We start from the raw sequence: 20,629 nt of genomic DNA, 5'->3' as shown, positions 1-20,629 counted from the left end.
CCCTAACCTGATTTAGCCCATCTCTGGAAAGTTTTAACAAGGGATGGTCACTGTACATGTTACAGCTTCTTGGAGCTGCAGATGAGAGTCGAGTACGAGTTAGACACCAAAGATGGATGAGCAGCCCTGAAAAGGGCTCGGTAGCCCCTCAAACCACAAGTGCTAGCTAGTCCCCCCCTGAATGCCCCATATACCCCCTCAAAGAGCTTGTACCCTAAAGGGAGAGACAACACATAAACAACTATATGCCAAGCTCAGGAGGGGCTTCTACTCCCATAGCTAGGCTGGTCCTCCAACCACTCACAGATGCTCTTAGTTGGCCACTAGATCTATGTTCTTGGCCCTTCCAGCAAGGACTTGTGTTATGGTGGCACAGCTTTCCCAAAACCCCTGGTGCCACTTGGGCTTAGAAATAGTAAGTGCTTGGGAAATGTCCATTGCTTGGATGCCACTACAGTATACTTTTCATTAGAGATCTCGTAGATCTGGAGATCTGGGCACCTGCCCAATCCTAGTATGGATGTGGAGATCAGAGAAAACCTAGTCTGTGCCCTTCAGGAGCCCCAAGTCTGGGTGGGAAACACATTCATCTATCCATGAAATGAGGTAATACCTCATACATCATATAAAGTTTGTAAAGCATATTGACATCATCTCCTTTAGATAATGTATATAAATGAGATAACCTGTAACCTTAAAAGTGCTATCCAATAGTAGCTATTATTATTCTTTGATCCTCTCAACAACCCTATGTTGTCAGAGTTATTATCCTTATCATTTTACATGTTACTCTCCCTCCTTGAAGCTTCAGAGAAGTAATTTGTCCTTGGTCACCCAGCTAATGTCTGAGGTAGGAGTTTGAACCCAGGGCTCTGAAACTCCAAGTCCAAAACTTCCAGCCACTATACCCCATTGCCTCACTATGACACTGGTATAAGACCACAAATAGGTAAGCCTTAAATTACATTGTTCAGTCTCTGAAACACTATGGTTGATCAGCAAGAGAGGAGACCCACTTGAGGTTAGCCACTATCAAACCTGGAACAATGATCTGGCTTGGGGGTGCAGACAATGCTTGTCCTTGTTGGGGCTGAAAGCCACATGCATCAGAGTTGTCAAAGCTGTCTGTGGGTTCAAGTTCTGTTCTGGGCAGCATGCAATGTTCCCATTGGTCAGTGGAACTGTGACGGCATTATGGCCACCAATAGAGAGCCAATCAGCCCCACTGGGGAAGTGTTGCCAATCTGTACTACCTGCTGTTCCCCAGTTGTTTGGGTGGGTGGGCTGCAGTGGCTATGCAACATAAGTCAAATGGAAGATCTTGTTCTGGATGATGATAGACCAAATACAGTAGAGTCATTTATTTATTGTTTTCTTTTGTGGAACAACCTTCCTTTGCCAAGAATTACAAGGGACATATTGCAAAAACCACACTACTGATTTGTGTGATAGGCTCCTCTGTGGTTCTGGGCCCAGCTGCCTTTGCTTTCAAGTACATATTTCTAATAATGACAACAATAAACAACCACCACTTTGCATTTGGAAAGACTTATCTCCTTCTCAAAATTCAGTGTTCAGTGTTTCCTTCCTCCTTGCAGCCTCAAGTCAAATACCAGAGCACTGGTCCAGAACTGCCTACTTTGGAGCCAGAAGTTAGCCTTTTCGCTCACCAATGTAGCTGATTATTAGAGGGGCAAAGGTAGTAGGCAGTTGGAACACTCAGAAATCCCAGATTCAGGTGGGAAGAGCTTGCAATCTCAGATCAGGGTCATTTCCCAGGACTGGAGGGAGGTTTTTGGAAAGTGCTGTTTCTCCTTTTACCCTCCCATTAGTAGTGAGTTGGGCCAGCACTAGTTAGAGAAAACTGTTAAATTTTCAGTATCAGCATTTACACTGAATGGAATTGACAACTGCAACAGATCAGGACTTGATTAATTATGTTGTTAAGAAAATGATGGAGAAAATGTGAATAATGCAAGATTAAACTTCAAATTCTGTGATGTTAAACATTTACCAGGATGCCCTTGCCACCCATTCCTTCTCAGTTTATTACTTTGAAATGAAAAACAAGGTCAGTGGTGAAGGGGAGAATGGGAAGGGATGCTCTCCTCTATCTGAGAGAATGACACTGAATTATCTATGCTATCCAATTCATTGATGTCCTCAACCCCAGACCATAAACCATTTGAGAACAGCGACTGTTTCATTTCTTTCTTGTCTCTTACCTCCTCTCTCCTGCCCTGGCAATATCTAGCAGGGTAGTGAATGGAAGATCAAGGCCGTACCTACATTGAGACTTCTTCCAGTGGCTTCCAGAGAGACAGCAGAGAGACTTTCTTTAGACAATCTCCTACCTCACCAAAGTGAAGGAGCCTGGGGAGGAAAAAACTCAGCTGTTCTACATAGGACATATTTCCCTCCTTTAATTATCTTAATTATAATTGTAAATAATATAATTATCTCAATCATAATTCCCCTTTTAATTATCATAATCATTTTTTTTGAGGGCCTGCTATATGGAGGCATTAGAGCAAGGATCTTTAACCTAGGGTCTGTGAACTTATTTTTTAAGAAATGTCAATAATTATATTTTAATATAATTGATTTCTTTGTAACTTTATGTATTTTATTTTATATGTTTAAAAACTGAGAAGGGGTAAGAGGTCCAAAGACTTCTGCAGATTGCCAAAAGGGTCTATGACTCACAAAAAAGTTAAGAACCTTTGGGTATACAAGTAGCTACTTTGCACATTATAGGAAATTAATACATATAACTTGAATATAGAAGCAATGGGAACCTTAAGGAAAAAATGGACATATCATCTTGAAATCAAAGAAAAGAACATGGGGCATGGTGTGGTATAGATCTTTGACTTTAGGCAAAGCAATTTTCAAAAAAAAATCTAGAAATTATATTACTCCTATGGCTTTCAAAAAGGAAGAGAGATTAAGAGGGATTGGTAGTTCTTAAAAATGAAATTCCTGCATCACAATGACATAATCCTGATAAAGGAGAAAAGAGGTAGGCATCTAAAGAGACTAATGTGTAGATGCATGGAGATCCCTCTGATGAGTATATACGTGCACACAGATTTATAATACGTATGTATGTGTATATGTAAATTTATATTTTAAAAGTGTATATACAACTGATGGAAGTGGAAACATGTAGTTAAGAAAAAATACAAAATAGGGACACAGATCTCTAAGAAGAGTATCAGGAAACCCAAGGCCCAGGACAAATTGAGTCTTTTGAAATACAGTAAAAAAGACAAAAAAAATTTTTTTAAGGTATGTCTAGAACAAGAAAAATAAGGAAGGGATGGGTCCTTTGCTTGTGTGCTATATTAATAGATAACAAAAAGCAGAAGTACTTACTTAGTTTCTGTCTTCTTTTAAGACTTCTCCATCAGGAAAACCAATCTTCAAACTTGGGAGGTTAGAAAAAACACAATTAAGAAGCAAAAAAAAAAAGAAAAAGAAATTTACTTGATAACTTTATTATATATTATATATTTTCAAGGGATGTTAAATTGTACATAATAGATTTGCAGTTTCTTGTGCAATCATCTTTTTTAAAAAATCATACTATGTTATGGAAATTCTTATTTTATTCTGTAAATTAAAAATAGGATACATTTTTTTAAAAAGTAATTGAAATCAAAGTTAGTTGTGGAAATAATAATAAAAGCATGTAGCAGCTTTTAATATGTTCAGATCTCTAGTCTCAGACAAACACATCCCAAAGTACTCAGAGACCTTGTGGAAGAAATTTAAAAACCTGTCACAGAAATCTTGAAGAAATCATGGTGAATGGGGAAGTAGAAGATTTGAAAAGATTAAAAATTCCAATTTTTTTTTTTAAGGAAGGCTATGAAGCTTTATGTTGATCTCTGGACAAAACTATAAGATGAATTTATTTTTTGTGTGTGTGAGGCAATTGGGATTAAGTGACTTGCCAGGGTCACACAGCTAGTGAGTATCACGTGTCTGAGGCCAGATTTGAACTCAGGTCCTCCTGATTCCAGGACTGGTACTCTATCCACTGCACCATCTAGCTGCCCCCTATAAGATGAATTATTAAATGAATGGTTTGTGAAGACTTAGAAAAGAGAGCTCTGATTGCTAGCTACCAATCGGGTTCTCTAAGAACTCATTATCTCAAACTAGCCTCATTTCCTTTTTTGATAAGTTTGCTACATTAATAAATTAGAGTACTTCAGTGGGAGGATATCTGGATTTTAGAGAGGCACTTAGCTAAATCTTTTCAAAAAATCCTCGTGGACAAGATGGAGAGAAGCAGACTTGGTTATATAATACAAGTATGTGCCCATTGGCCAGGAGTTGAACTCAAGTCTTCTTAGTGAGAATTCTACCACTGAACCATCCTCATCTGCTCTGCCTCCGATCATGCACAAACTTATACGTTTCTTCTCTTCCCCTCCCCCCCTCCCCTTTTCATCCTAGAGTTCTCCACAGACCCTTCAAACATGGGCATGCTTACGAAGTCTCAACTCCTGAAGGAAGTGGGGTGAGTGGGGAAGGGATGGATGGCACTGGTGGAATCAGGGTCCTGAGGAGCTTACTTCCTCTTTCTGGCATCACCCTCAGGTAGAACAAGTAGGTGATACAGTAGATAGAGCGCTGGGTCACACCTCAGGAAGAAAGATTCAAATCTAGCCTCAGACACTTACTAGATGTATGACCCTGGGCAAGTCACTTAACCAGTGCTGTCCTCAGTTTCTCAACTGTTAAATGGGGATAATAATAGCACTTACCTCTCAAGGTTGTTGTCAGGATCAAATGAAATAATATTCATAAAATGCCTGGCACATAGTAGACATTACATAAATGCTAACTCTTATTATTATGAATTCTAGTAGTTACTGGTACTCAGTGATTGGTGATTAAATGGATGAATGGCAGAAACATTTTTGTGCCCTAAAGTGCTTGATATTTGTCCCTCTTCTATTAAGCATTTTTGAAAATGATTTGGAGGAAGGTAAAGAAAATATTCTTACCAAATTTGCAGATGGCACAAAGTTGGGAGGAACAGCTTAAAGATGAAATGACAGGGGCAACTAGGTGGCGCAGCGAATAGAGCACCGGTCCTGGAGTCAGGAGGACCTGAGTTCAAATCCGGCCTCAGATCAAACACTTGACACTTACTAGCTGTGTGACCCTGGGCAAGTCACTTAACCTCAATTGCCTAAAAACACAAAATGACAATCAATATTCAAGAATTTCATACCTCAACTAAACTGATGGACCGAAATAAACAAAGTTAAACACTCCCATCTTCCTCGCTGTCCTATTTCTTTCCAGGGCACTATTGTCCTTCTAGTTACCCAGATACATGACCACAGGATCATATCCAGCTCTTCACTCCGTTTCCTCTCCTATCCAATCAGTTGCCAAATTTGGGGATTCTACCTCCACATCAGATTCTCTCTCTTTTATCTGCTTCCTTCTGTCCCCTAACATGATCACAACCCTGGTTCATGTCTTCATCATCTCTTGCCAAGATTATGACAATCATTTCCTAATTGGTCTCCTTGTCTCCCCATCTACATGGCCTCCAACCTGATATTCTTAAAGCTATCAGTCCACTCATCAGGAGTCACCAATGTCTCCTTCTTGCATCCAAAATAAAATAGGGTTTCCTCTCTGGGTCTAATTCACAACCTGACTTCAGCCCACCTTTCTAGGCTACCCAACGAATTTTATGGTCCAGCCTAACTGTCTGGTTTGCTCATTCCCTTACATGATATTCCATTTCCTAACTCTACACCTTTGTACAGGCTGCCCAAATGTACTCTCCCGGCAACCATTTCATAGAATCCTTAGCTTCCTTCAGGGTTCAGAGGCTTAAGTTCCACCTGTACATAAATCTTCATTGCTATGCCTGCCCTCCTAGAATTTACTCTGTATGTATTTTGTATTGACTTCTTGGGTACATGTTGTCCCCCTTTGCCCCTTCCCACCTCCCCATAGAATGTTAGCCCCTTAAGGCTAGAAACTAATGTTTCATTTTTGTATCTCTAATGCTAAATACCACGTTCCATGCATAAATGGATAAAATTATATAGTACACCATTACATCAATTATATGGTAATTATATGTTACTATGATATGTAAATAGCCCTTCATTTAGTTTTTTAAAAATCAATTATAGAAGTACAGAATGAAGAAGGTGTAGATCAGCAGAAGTATATGTGAAAAAGATGTTAAGTGATTGGTTTAGGTGACTATCAGCTCCATATTTTAAAAAAAAGCACCATGACTGCTACAAAAAAAGCTGTACAAATAGAAATATAGTGTGGATAGATCAAGGAAGGAAGGTGTTATAAATTCCACAGTAGGTATGTCTGTAAACCATGTCATACTAGGAATGATTGCAGGAACTGAGGATATTTAGCTTGGGAGGAACATGATTATATATATCATCAAAATATGTGAAGAGCTGTCAAGGAGAAGAGAGATGGGAAGCTAATTCTGTGTAATAATTCACTTTTATACAGCTTTATACAGGCACAATATGTCACTTGATCCTCCGTACAACACTTCTCCCTCCCCATAAAGTTGATAATGGAAATATCGTCATTCCTATTATACTGATGAACAAAGTAAGCTTTAGATGAAGTAACTTAACCAAGGCTGAATATAAGTCTTCTGACTTCAAATTCCATGATTTTCCCATGATATCACTCTTTAGAGGATCATGGAAATGTAGCTTTAGAGGTAGAAGAGATCTAAGAGCTCCGAAGTCCAGCCTCTTCATTTTAGAGATAAGAAAATTGAGCTCCAGAGATGTGGAGTGACTTGCCCTCAGCCACATAGGTAGTAAGGTTTCAAGGTGATTCCAACCTGGGGCTTCCTGTCTCCAAGTCCAGCATGCTCTCACTTATAAGACACTGCCTTTCAAAACTCTAGCCCCCTAAAAGATCAGAACTAGGACCATGGGTTAGATTTTGGCCTGGTGATAAGGAAGTACTTGTTAATAATTAGTGGTGTTCATAAATGAAATGGGCTGTCTTGGTTGGTAGGGAGCTCTCCATTCCAGGAAATATTCAAATAGTGACTGGATAAGTATCTTATTAGAATTTTGTAGGAGGAATTCTTGTTCAAGGTAGGAAGGTGCACGAGAAGATCTCTAAGGTCCCTTTCATTTTGAAGATCTCATGGTTGCCTGAAGCGTGGAACAGTATTTATGCCTTCAAAGCGTTGTCATTAATGTGATTGGGGAGATTGGACAATTTAGGATCATCTTAGTTCCTGGGATTTCAAGCTTAAATTTAGGGCAGTATATTTTAGTTCTGTACTTATCACACATTATATTCTATTCCCCTTGTCTTCTTTTTGAGGTTTACCAGGAAAACTATAATTATTGAAGAACTGGGAACTCCAGGAAAATAGATGCCAATCTAGCTTCATGATTTTTTCTTAAAATATCAATGGGAGATGTCTTACCCCTTGGTTCTGGTTCTTTGTCATCTTGCTGAATCCATGTGGGAACTCCACTCCACTAATTCAGATCATAACTTCTGTAGCACCCTATCCTGTGTAATTCTTATCCATGTTTTCCCATTAATCCTCCATAAGGGATCCACCTAATGCTATGGAGGTCTTCCTTTTGTTCTTTTAACGTATCTGAAGTACCTGGGTGCTGCTGGGGCTAGCCATTGTCGCTTTTGTTTCTTACTACATGACCAGCCCAATTCCTTTTCTACTTATACAGCATGGTGACTTTTATACCATTTCTGGCACACAGGTCAACTTTGAGAAGTGTTGTGTAACCACAGCAACCCATGAAGCAAATGAAAAAAGCAAAACGCCTACAACTCAAGAGGTTTGCATTAACATGAGAAATCTGGTCTCTAGCAATACATGGTCAACCTGAAAGGACATTTTCCTGTGTCAAAAGGGAGGCCAACCTAAACAAGGGTGCTTTTTACTCCTGACTGGCTAGATCCCCAACCAGATAATCACAGGGTTGAAGCTATGATGGATGAAGAGAAGAGAGGAGAGAAGTGCAGCATCTGGGAGCACATCTGGGATGGAACAGAAGAAAGTAAAAGTGAAATTATGGAAAGGGGAAACAGAATGGATTATAGTGGGAAAAGAAGTGCCCACTTTATTGGAAAAAAAGCCATCTCTTTTCATGGGTCCCATTTCATATCATCTGAAAGTTGAATGAGCACTAACTGGGCTAGGGGTCAGGAGACCTTGGACAAGTCACATGGCCTTGCTGAGATGTTGCTTCTTGGACTGAGATGTTCTCTAAGATCCCTCCCCAGAGTTAATCATCCATGGTTTGAGGTATCTTGGTGCTTAGCTGACCACTGTTGCCCAGGTGACCCTGTGCAATGCCATAGTGACCTTTGTTACTCATGGATCTTGACATAGGAGATTATAGCCCAGGAAACTCCCCCTTTCACCTCACCTCCATTATCTTCACCCCCACCTCAGTCTCATTTGATCCCCCCATTAGTATACTGTCCCTGAGACTTTGAAAGAATCTTGATTTCATTATACTCATGGGTACTCACTCCTTCCATAGAAATGGACTGAAACCTTTTCATGTTTTCTAAGTTACTATGACTGAAAAAGAAGATCACTTGGCATGCAACCATCTAGAGATAAGCCTTTCTGAATCTATCAGTGCTTGGACAACAGACTGTCACTTGGCCAACAATCCATCCCTAGTCTCTTCCTTGATGTCTTTCCTGAACAATTTAATGTAAACTCCTTTAGAACAAGGACTGGTTTCCTTTTTGTCTGTATCCTTAGCACCAAAATGGTGCTGGGCACATAGTAGGTGCTAAATAAATATTGATTGGCTGATGGTAGAACCTTTCAGAGCTTGTACTCCACTGGAATAGCTTTGGAGAGTTTAGTCAACTCCATAGCAGGCTCATTGGAATGTTAATCATGAATCCTCACCAATTATAAGGCAGGAAAAGATATCATTAATAACAACAGCTAGCATTTACATAGTGTTTCAAGGTTTACAAAAGCACTTTGCACCTGCAATCTCATTTGGTCCTCAGAACAAATCTGTGTGGTTGGTACTATTATTATCCCCATCTTACAGTTGAGGAAACTAAGACCGAGAAATAAAAATATATTCTATGTTAATCACTGGTATGCAACAGCTGCTCCTTTGAATCATCAAAAGACAAATAAAATTAGTGGTTTATTAATGTATTAATTACCAATATTTGTTATTAATTAATATATTAATTGCTAACATATTTTCCTTCCTCTTCAATCTTCTCAACTCTAAGTAAAGAAAGTCTCTGTCCTTTGTAGGTGCCAGCTGTGTCTTAGGTTGAATTGTTATGATTTGAGGAGTGCTAGGAATGTTATCTCATTTCCTTACTTGTATTTCCTTGTTTGTACCTTGAAGGCAGTACAGACTGACCCCTCTCCCTCAATTCAAACCCCACAGCAAAGAAGGAAAGTAGAAATTAACTCAGTGATTATAAAAAGGAAACTTTCTGATTGGCTGATCTGGATTGTTGAGGGACATAGGGACCAATCCCAGTTTGGCATTGGGTGTCCTTTTCTAGGCCATGAAGGAATACACTTCTAAGTTTGTGAAGAAATCATGAATCATTCTAGGCCTGTGGAACTAAAGCTAAATACAATAGTGTAGATGGTAAATACCCAATCTAGACTGGGGAGGTTGGTTTGTTTGCTTATAATTTCTCTTCCTATGCCATTATTCACATTTCCATGTCACTGGAAAGCATGGGAAGAGGATTTATCCTCTGACTTCTTCATATATTTGTATTTCCTTTTTCCTTATAAATACTTCACTGCTTCCAGAATATATGATCTTCCCGGTATCAGTACTCTACTCATCAACATAGATTACAACCTCTCTGTGGTTTAGTGGATGAGATGGCTCAGGAGTTACTATGGCCAAATAATGCCATATGCAATTGGCCAACCTGCAGATGAATGAGCCAACCCCCAATTAGACTGTACATTTTTTGATTATGGTTTGTCTTATTTTGTCTTTGTACCTGTAAAGGAGGTGGGTAGGATGTAGCAGGGACCTAAAGATGGCAATTGGAACAATGACCCAATAGCAATAAATATTTTTTTAAACATAGGGCCATCCTAAGATTTGGAACCCTATGATCATTGGGGGAATTGTTGAAAAGTAAGGAATACGTAAACCGCACTGGTCAAACATGACTAAGGAATTAATAGATTTGGGCTTGCCAGCATGTTAGTGAACTTTTGCAGAAGGCCTGGTATTTGTGAGAAGGCTATATGAAGCCCTTGGCTAAGTCTGACAGTTTCTCCTTCATCTCTGGAAGCACAGATAAGTAGGTAAGCCACCTCTTGGGACTCTATAAGAACTCAACCAAGCAGAGGCAAGATGTGATTCCTTCTCATTTGGCACAAGGGGACCCACTCTGAAGGAGTGCTCAGTGGAGGGCTACCTTGCTGGCAGCCAAACAATCCAGTTGCAGCTAGAGCTAGATTTCCCTTGCTTAGGGATTAAGGACAAATCCTTTCCATAAATGTCCATGAGATTTGAGCTACTTACTTTTGGGGTTTACCCACCTGACCCAGGGCTGCCCACTGCATGGAATCTATTAATACTGAACACCAGACTCTTTGAGCTGATACTATCTCTGTTTTGCTTCCTGGGTACTCAAAAATGTGCATGGGTGAGCCTGGGGCAGGGGGCAATTTGGATGGAGACGTACTGAAAGGGTAGCCCCACACTTCCTAGTTCCCTTAAGCAAAGAATTGGTCCAGAGTCTATCTATATATTGTGCTTCTGACAAGTATAGAACATTTAACTCATCTTCCAAATTATAACCTTTCAAATATTTGAGGATTTGAACCCAAGTTTTTTGACTCTATTTCTAGTTTGCCGGCCAGGGCATCTTGAAGCTTATGCACATGCCAGCAGCAGTGACCTTCCCACTGTGCACTGGAGTTGTTAAGACTTACTGAAATTTTTCCAGTCTAAATTCTCCTCTCCCTTCCTCTCCTCTCCTCTCTTTTCCTCTCTTCTCTGTCTTTCTTTCTCTCTCTCTTTTTTCTGTCTCTCTCTCTCTCCAGTTAGAGTCTAAGCAACTTGTAGACAACAACACTTCCTTCATCTTTGAGTTGCCCTTAGCTCCTGGCACAGATTCTTTGCTGGAGGACAAGCAGATATTGGGTACTGGGACATTTGATTCAACATACATTTATTCGCCACTGAGGCAATAGGAATATAAAATAGAAAGAAACTTATTCCTTGCTTTCAAAGTACCTACACTTAAACAAGGAAGGATAAGACATATATACATGCATATACATAAACATATACACATCTACATACATATATACATACACACATACGTATACACACACACAAGCATATGCACGCAAATATACATACACGTACAGATACACATACATACGTGCACACACAGAAATATATACATATACAAATACATGTACACATACATGTATACATGCATACACATGCATATATACATATACACACATACACAAATACATGCACATGCATACGTACATATACATATACGTAACAGGGAGGATAAGAGAGGCAGTCCGGCATATGGACAGAAAGCTGATCTCAGAATCAGGAATGCCTGGCTTGAAGTTTCACCTCTGACATACACTGACCATGTGACTCTTACTAATTCACTTTACTGCTTACTGCTCAGAGCAACTTTCTAAGGCTAGAGGTTGTTAGCCACTGGGGACACAAATACAAAAGTGAGATGATTCTTCTCCTCGAGAGGCTTAAATTCTTGTGGGGATGGGATGGAATATAGCATGTTCATAGACAAAATAAAGCACGTGCAAAATAAATCTAGTGTGATGGGAAGAGACTACAAACTGGAGGCATCAGGTGGAATGTTTTGAAGGAGATCGCACTTGAGCTGAGCCTCGGGATGGATTCCACTCTCCATCGGCTGCTCTGCTTGGTTTCACCTCCAGGGAACAAGATGTCCCCCCTAACCTCCTGCAGGTACCCCCTGGTACCTCCTCCCTCCTCCCACTCCCAGTTTCCATCTTCCTTTTGTGTGTTTTCTTCTCTTATTAGATTGTAAGCTCCTTGTAGGCAGCACTGAGCACAGTACCTGGTGCCTTAACAAACCCTTATTGAGTTGAAGGGAGTCAGTGGTTCCAGGAAGCATTCAAGGCATGAAGGACAGTCTATGCAAAAGTGGGGAGGTAAGAGGAGAGATGGCATTTATGAGGAGTGACAAGTCAGCTCATTGGGCTGGAGTAGAATATATAAAGGGCAATAATAATGGGTAATCAACCTGGAAAGATAGGCAGGAGCCAGATCATAAAGGACTTCAAGTGGCAAGCAGTGGAGTTTCTATTCTGTCCTAAAGGTTGAAGAGCAATTGGAACAGTGACTCAACAGCAATGAAAATACACACACATACACACACACACACACACACACACACACTTAAAGATAGGGCCATCTTAAGATTTGGAAACCTGTGATCATTGGGGTAATTGTTGAAAAATAAGGAACATGCAAACCAAATTGGTCAAACATGACTAAGAAGTCAACAGATTCAGGCTTACCAACCTATTTTTAAAAAACACTTTTTATTTAAAGTTTTGAGTTCCAAATTCTATCCCTCCCTCCCCTTCCCCAAGATGGTAAGCAATCATATGTAGGTTATACAGTGCAATTATGTAAAATATTTCCGTGTTAGTTTGCACAAGAATTTTAGCAAAAAAAGTGAAAAATAGCATGTTTTAGTCTGCATTCCAACAATAACAATTCTTTCTCTGGAGGTGGATAGTATGCTTAATCCTTTGGGATTGTTTTGGGTCATTGTATTGCTGAGAATAGCTAAGTCATTCACAATTCTTCATCAAACAATATTGCTGTTACTGTGTACAACATTCCCCTGGTTCTGTGCACTTTACTAAGCATTAGTTCATGTAAATCTTTCCAGGTTTTTCTGTTGCCAGCATAGTAGTGGACTTTTGTAGAAGTTACTAAAAGGCCTGGTATTTGTGATAAGGCTCCATGAAGCCTTTGGCTAAGCCTGCCAGTTCCTCTTTCATCTTGGAAGGCCCCCTCTCCTCCCCCCATCTCAGGTGACTTAGCCTGCATTGAGAAGAGATAGTGTCCAGGACAAAGGAGGTGATGGTTTTGATGTACTGTGACCTGGCCAGACCACATGTCAAGCATTATGTTCAGCTCTGTGTACTGCCTGTTATACGAAGTACTTCACTAAGCTGCAAAGCATCCAAAGGAAGGCAATGGGGATGGTGAAGAGCCTTGAGACTGGTCAGATGAAGCTCAGTTGAAGGAATGGATAGGCCAAGGTGGCAGTTGGATGAGATCCTAGACTCGGAATCTTGACTGTATATGCTGTCTCTCCTATCAGAATGTAATCTGCTTGGGGACAGGCAGGGGTGGTTTTTGCGTTTCCTTTGTATCCCTAATACTTAGCATAGTGCCTTGCATATAACAAAGCTGACTGATTGATGACTGAGTTAGAAATTCATTGATTCAAATTCTACCACAGATATTTACTGTGTGATCCTGAGTGACTTAGCCACTGCCTGCCTCAGTTTCCTCAACTTCATTTTTTTGCAGTTGAAGTCAGAACTTTATTACAGTTATAGCATCTTAGAGTTCCTGAGCTTCACAAAAAACCTCATGACATATTTCTTTAACTTTAAAATGGGAATGATAATAGCACCTATATTTCAGAGTTGTTGTAAGGATCAAAGGAGATAGTATTTGGGTAGCTAGGTAGCGTAATGGATAGAGTCCTAGCCCTGGAGAAAGGAAAACCTGGGTTCAGATTCAGCCTCAGACACTTACTATGTGAGTGACCCTGGGCAAATCACTTAACCACTGCCTGCCTCAGTTTCCTCAATTGTAAAATGGAGATAACAATAGCACTTAATTTTCAGGGTTGTTGCAGGGATCAAATGAGGTATTGTAAAACGCTTAGCATACTTTCTGGTACATAGTAGTTGTTTCATTCTGTTTTTACTCCCTTTCTGTAAAATAGGGGGTGAAATTCAGTGACTGGTCAGTTAGCTAGTATTTATTAAGCACCTACTATGTTTTAGGCACTGTGCTAAGTTTTGGGGATACAAAGAAAGGCCTGTGACAAGTCTGTGCTCTCAAGGCGCTGATGGTCTCAAGCTGTCTCTGGGCATGGTGCACTCTCCTCTGTGGGTCTTTGAGCTTGGCTCAAAGCTTGGCCAGCCTTGGCTGGGTGACCACTTGTGTTAGGGATGGGGGAGGGCAGATTCTTGCTCAGGTGAGAACTGGACCAGGTAGTCTCCAAGGTTCCTTTCTCTGAGATTCTGCTGTGAGGAATGGAGGTGAAATGGGATTTACAAAGCTGAGAGGTGAAGGGAATTTATATCTGGCTTAACGAATAGTCCAAATTAGAGAATATTTTGAAATAAATGTAGTTTTATAGCTTTCAACTTGTCATGCACGCTTTAAGTAAGATTTACATGACAGAGTCCTCTTTGGTGCCAGCAGGTCCTGGCAGTACCTCTGTGGGATCCAAATAAGTCACAGAGAGGTTTTTTCAGTTGCCCAAGGAATTCTAAGACAGTAAGTTGCAGGACAGTTGATGGTCTCCATAGGAGAAAGGATTTCCTCACTGGAAAACCCCTAGACCAATGAATTTAAAGATTTGGAACAAAAAAAAATTTTTTTAATGAATAATATAAGAAATGAGGCAAAAAGGGCATTTCACAATGAGTCTTTTGCACAATGCAACATAAACAACAGTCACAACTATTATTCACTTAAATCTTTTTACTTGGAATCATTATACTGTATCTGAATTACAACAGGCTTTTTTTTTTCAATCTAGTACTTTTTTAGGATGAGGTTTTATTGCATTTTCCAAGTGAATATAAATCATGCCACTTACATTCTAGGGAAAGTGTGATTGATAAAAGCCATCCTAGGGAGCATGCTCAGAGCTGCCCTTTCTGGTTCTAGTGACCCCTGGAGCTAGCTTAGTGATTGGCTATGTTGGAGATGGGAACTCCTTGGCTTCTGAGAGCCATGAAGTGGCTCACCACTGAAGTACATGCGTGCTTTGAAATGGTGCTGTAATGCTCTTGGTTGCTTCTGAGGAAGAAGAATTGATGACTCAGTGGATCTTCATCTGGCCCAGTCTCTTGCTTTGAGTCTCTTATGGAACAAATAGTGTGTTTTGTCTCTAGACTGCCATGGAGGGAAGTAACAATAACAACAACAACAGCAAGGCTAATATTTATATAGCACTTTCTATGTGCCTTAGCGATATGCTGAGTACCTCACAATTAGGGAGAGAAAAGGGCTACATTCTTTTCTCCCACCCCCAGCTCACCATCTTTTCCAAATGGAGGATGAGCTTGTGAATGGCCCTTTGTCTCCCTTTACCACTTTGTGTTTCATTTCCCAAGTAGGTAATTCGAGGTGATTCCTGAGGTGGATATGCTCAGGCTCAGAGATATTCTTGTGAGTTTGAGGATCCCAGAGTTACTGAATTCAGTCAGAGCTGATTGTAAGCAAGTGGAGGAGTGCCTAGACTCTCTAGTGCTCTTGGAGATGTCCACCAAGACTGGCTCAAGTCTGTCCTGTTTTGTAAGACGTAGACTAAGCGTTGTTTGAGCAGTGCAGAGCAGAGGTGAAATGTAAAATGCTTACTCAGTAGTCCTGCAGACTGCTTTATGTTCCAGTGAGGTTTAAGCATCAGTCTCCTGAGACAGTCTAGTAATGATTATAAGCTGTTACCAAATCCTGTTTTAAGGACTCATGTGAGTCTTTTTAATTTATTAGCATTTCTTTTGTGCGCAGGAAATAACATCTGCACCATATCTGATTCATATTGTACACTGAGTACCTTTTTGTTCTCCTCTTTGGGGAGACCTAAGTATAAGCCAAAACCTAATCTGGAACATTTTTTCCCAGGGTGTATTGGTAGGAGACATAACAAGCTAAAAAGTTCAAGAAAAGAGACCCTAAACCCTTTCAAGGAGTCAGGCTAGATTCCCCACCCCCTCCCCGCCCTAGTGTGAAACACTTGTCTGGGGGTGGAGTAGGGAGAGGTGCCAGCCCCTTGAGCCCTGCAGTGGATGCTTATGTTAGAAGTTGAAAAAAAGAAGCATTAGATTTAAAGTCAGAGAACTGAGTTGAAATCCCAACTGGGCTGCTTACTAGCCATGTCAGTGGGTAGAATTCATCTTACCTCTGTGCATCAATTTCCTAAACTATAAAAACTGAGAAAGTTGGACAGTTGGACAAGATCAGCCCCTATGGTCCCTTCCAACTCTCAGATCCTCTAACCCTATGCCGTCCCTGGCCCTCTGGATTTATTTATTTGTTTGTTTGTTTATTTATTTATTTATTTTTTTTGCGAGGCAGTTGGGGTTAAGTGACTTGCCCAGAGTCACACAGCTAGTAAATATCAAGTGATCAAGTGTCTGAGGCCAGATCTGAACTTGGGTCTTCCTGATTCCAGAGCCGGTGCTCTACCTACTGCGCCGCCTAGAGTTTTTACTGGTTCCGGAACCACTTCAGATTTATAAGGTCAAATCCTTTGGCTTGCTATAGAACTAGTCTTGGGGAATAGGGTCCAAAGTGTTCTGGAGTCAAAGTCAGCTGCCCCAACTCCTAGGTTGCTAGAAAGAAACCCATTTACTTGGGGACAGGCAGTAAAAGAGAGAGTAGAAGCTGGGAAACCGTGGGTCACCAAACAAGGAAGTAAGAAGCAACCCAGAATTAAAACAAATTCCTACTGATTGAAACACCCTCTTCTGGGAGTAGAGCCAGGGACCTGAAGGTGGCTCTGGGAGGGAAGGGACAGGGGTCAAGGCATTGTCCCTTGGTTTACTGGAGGGTAGAAGAGAGATGACCGCAATGGCCCACTTGCACATGTAAACTCTGAAAGTGATACAGCCAGGGGAGGGATGATGGAGCCAAACCACACAGTGTGTACCACAGGGCATAGTGCCAGCTCTGGGTAAGGGGACAATGACGGGCAAACAGAGTGGTTTCATGCCAGACCGGTTTCAGCTAGTCAGAAGCTGCCAGCAGAGAAGTTGGGTCTGGTAGCTCGTTAGCTGGTTTGACATAGCTCCTGGTAGGGAGCCCTGGGTGGGGGGGGGGATGCCACATTTGCTTCTCATACTCTATTACCCCACCTCCAACCTTGGAAATAGAGGACAGAGCAGGGTATTCTTGTGTACAGAGCTGTCTTTCTGATGTATGAAGGTATGGGGTAGAGCTGGAGATTGTCAGGGAAGTGGCAGCAATTTTCCCCTGGTTGTGCACCGCTGACTTCCAACATCCTAATCCCCTTCCAGGTGGGAGTCGGAAGAATCGCATTTCATGCTTTAGATGTTCACACCCCTGTGTGACAGACCTGAGAGCAGTTAGCGTGTGCACAAGAATGAATGAAGAGCAATGAAGAGTTGGCTTTTGTACATGACGTGGTCAGTGCCGCTGTCGCAGAAAGCAGGCCACGGGCTTTTCCCGAGATTTTTCTGCTTCTCTTGGCTCCTAGTTCCCACACCCAGGAAATTGGGGGAGAATATAGACATGGCATTGCCCTCTTCCATTATGGTAGGACTGACCCTCTTCTTAAAAGCATACAGTTTACAATATTAGAGAAGCCAGTGTTGTTATAAAGAAGATATCCACCCATCCATCCATCCATCCATCCATCTATCTATCTATCTATCTATCTATCTATCTATCTATCTATCTATCTATCTCCCAGAGTTATTTATAGTCTGGAATATGAGGGCTTTACGTGCTGGGAAGTTCTCTTTCTGCCCATTGCTTTCTGTGGATTGAGGGATGAAGATGGGTGGCTCTCTCTCTCCTTTCCTCTTTTTCTTCCTTCCTTCCTTCCTTCCTTCCTTCCTTCCTTCCTTCCTTCCTTCCTTCCTTCCTTCCTCCCTCCCTCCCTCCCTCCCTTCCTCCCTTCCTTCTTTCCTTCCTTCCTTCCTTCCTTCCTTCCTTCCTTCCTTCCTTCCTTCCTTCCTTCCTTCCTTCCTTCCTTCCTTCCTTCTTTCCTTCCTTCCTCCTCCTCCTCATCCTTTTTCTTCTTCTTCTTCTTCTTCTTCTTCTTCTTCTTCTTCTTCTTCTTCTTCTTCTTCTTCTTCTTCTTCTTCTTCTTCTTCTTCTTCTCTTCCCCCCCTTCTTCTCTTTCCCTCTCTCATCACTCCTCCTCCTCCTCCTCCAGTCTCTCATGTCTTCGCCTGCCTGTCTTATCCACCTGGTTTCTCAGGCCAAGGAAGGCAAAGACAAGTCTCCCCATTCTTCCAGTGCCATCTCCCACTGTACCTGAAGAGCTCTCTTCCTCTCATGAGGTGTCACACTTCTTTTTATTCTTCTTTTTCCCCTTTTACTACCATTAATTGGCCCTGTTGCCACCCTGCGCACCTTCTAGCTGACATGGTCACCATTCATTCCCCTTAGGCTGATCGAGGAGAAAGAAGAGAGGATCCCACCCCTTGCTACGTGCTTTTTAAGTGTTGTTGTTAAGGGGGATACACTGATCTAGACATTCTCTCTAGTCTCCCTTTGTGACCATCAGCCTACATCTGTAGTAAGCCTGACTGTGCTCGGGGTTGCAGTTTGCGGTAATGCTGTGGAGGTTTTCTCTACGTGAATAATAGTAACATTGAGAACATATTACCTAGGACTTTACGGTTTGGTGCTCATAGATATTTTCCTCATTTAGTCCCCACTATAGTTCTTTTATAGGTAATAGACATGTTATCACCATTTTACAGATGAGGAAACCAAAGCTAAAAACGTTAAGTGAATTGCTTCAAACCACATTGCTGATAAGTTGTAGGACTGAGAATACAATCTAAGTTCTTCTTACTCCAAGTCCTATGCTCTTTCCATTGTGAAGCTAATTGGATTGTGCCAGTGCTCAACATCTCTCCCTTGGCTTCCTTAGCCCTCTGTTTGGAATACTTCTGATAGGATCCAGGACAGGCACCCAAAGGGAAAGGCCATCATGCAGTGATCTCTTCATAGGTTCTCTCTAGCCTTTCTCAGGCTCTGGATCATTGTTCTCTTTCTCTGGAGATTATCCTCCCTGTTTGACAGAGAGGGAAACTGGATGGGGGAGGGGAGTGAGAAGAGTAAGTTTGATGGGTTTTCAGATATCGCCTAATATAATCATGCAAATAATCCCAGTTCTAGAGGCTCACATTCCTCTAGCAGAAACCAAGCTGTGGCCAGGTGCGACTTTCAATACAAGCCAAAAATAATGATCCAGAGTACATATGTTGTACATCAGGATGTGGACCCACTTGATATGACATCATTCAACCCATGTGAATATGACTCTAGTAAGTTCCAATGAAATATAGTGGTTCTGTAGAAATTTCGGGAAGGAAGGACTGATTGATTTAAAAGCCGTCTGTGAGCCAGGCTGACAGAGATTAGTTGCTGAGCTTGTGACTCTGGGCTCCTATTTTAGGGCCTTCCAGATAATACCCTTAGCTTATAGGACTCCTCAGAAATTCCAGGAGCTTGACACTAAGCAAAGAATTGCACAAATGGATAATTAAAGAGTGGCCTGTGTGGATTCATATACATCTCATCATCATAAAAGATATTTGGCACAGTGTACATTAATTATCAAAAAATCAACAAGTTTTTATTAACCATTATGTAACAGGCACTGTGTTAAATGCTAGGCACAGAAAGACAAAAGTGACAGAATCCCTGCCCTCAAGAAGCTTACATTTTAATGGGGGATATAGCATGAATACAGACAGGTCCACAGGCTGATACTATCCCACATATGTGTGTATCCAGAAAATAAACCCGAAATAGTTATGGGAAGGAGTCTACAAATAGCTGGGAGGAGGGGTGGAAATTGGAAAGGCTTCATGAAGTACACACTTGAACTGAATCTTGAAGGAAATCAGTGATTTCAAGAGGCAGTGCTTTATAGGCCTAGAGTACAGTCAGTCCAAATGAATGGAGATAGGAGATCGAATGCCATGTGTGAAGAACCTTAAGGCCAGTTTGTCTGGACCATAAAGTCCATGATGGAGAGAAATGTATAAGACGGTGAGAAATTATTTGAATCTCATAAAAATCCTATAAGGTGAGTACTATGGGTCCTCATTTTATAGATAGAGAAACTGAGGTTCAAAGAAGATAAGTAACTTGCCTGTAGTCATGTAGCTAGTATTAGAGATGTGATTTGAACCCACGTCTTCCTGATTCCCAGTAAGTTCAGTATTTTATAGATTCCCAGCTGAAACTTCATTAAAGCATCTGTATTAGCTTCACTGAGACCACATAAGTGTCTAAAGCTGCAGAGCACTGTGAGGAGAGATAAGAAGCGGCATGTTCCAGGCAGGTTGGGCCATTGCCACTACCTTGGCCACCATCTTGGACCTGATGGGAACAGCCCAGCACCGTGAACCCAAAGAGCCTTTGGAATAGCTGTCCTTCTGGCCCAGTGTCTGAAGCCATCATCCTGAGAGGTAACACCTGTGCAGTTGCGGCTTTGAAATCGGTCTTGCAGGTGCTACAGCCACATTTTTCAAAAAATAGCTTTTTATTGATTTTTTTTTATACCACCATGATTTCTCCTAGTATCCTCCCTC

The 20,629-nt window shown here is 41.3% G+C and overlaps 1 long non-coding RNA gene across 1 annotated transcript; it reads left to right on the top strand.

Annotated features, from left to right (window-relative positions):
• The first annotated feature begins 4,462 nt into the window (after window positions 1-4,462).
• LOC144457895 (uncharacterized) lies at window positions 4,463-9,139 on the top strand. Its single transcript, XR_013487488.1, has 2 exons — window positions 4,463-4,531; window positions 7,773-9,139. It is a non-coding gene; the product is annotated as an uncharacterized LOC144457895 (long non-coding RNA).
• Window positions 9,140-20,629: the final 11,490 nt, after the last annotated feature.

This window comes from Phascolarctos cinereus, unplaced genomic scaffold, assembly GCF_003287225.1.
Source record: "Phascolarctos cinereus isolate Bilbo 61053 unplaced genomic scaffold, phaCin_HiC Scaffold_5;HRSCAF=322, whole genome shotgun sequence".
In the NCBI taxonomy this organism is placed as follows: domain Eukaryota; kingdom Metazoa; phylum Chordata; class Mammalia; order Diprotodontia; family Phascolarctidae; genus Phascolarctos; species Phascolarctos cinereus.
Note: the sequence above shows the minus strand (reverse complement) of the source record. Positions and strands in the feature narration are given on the sequence as shown.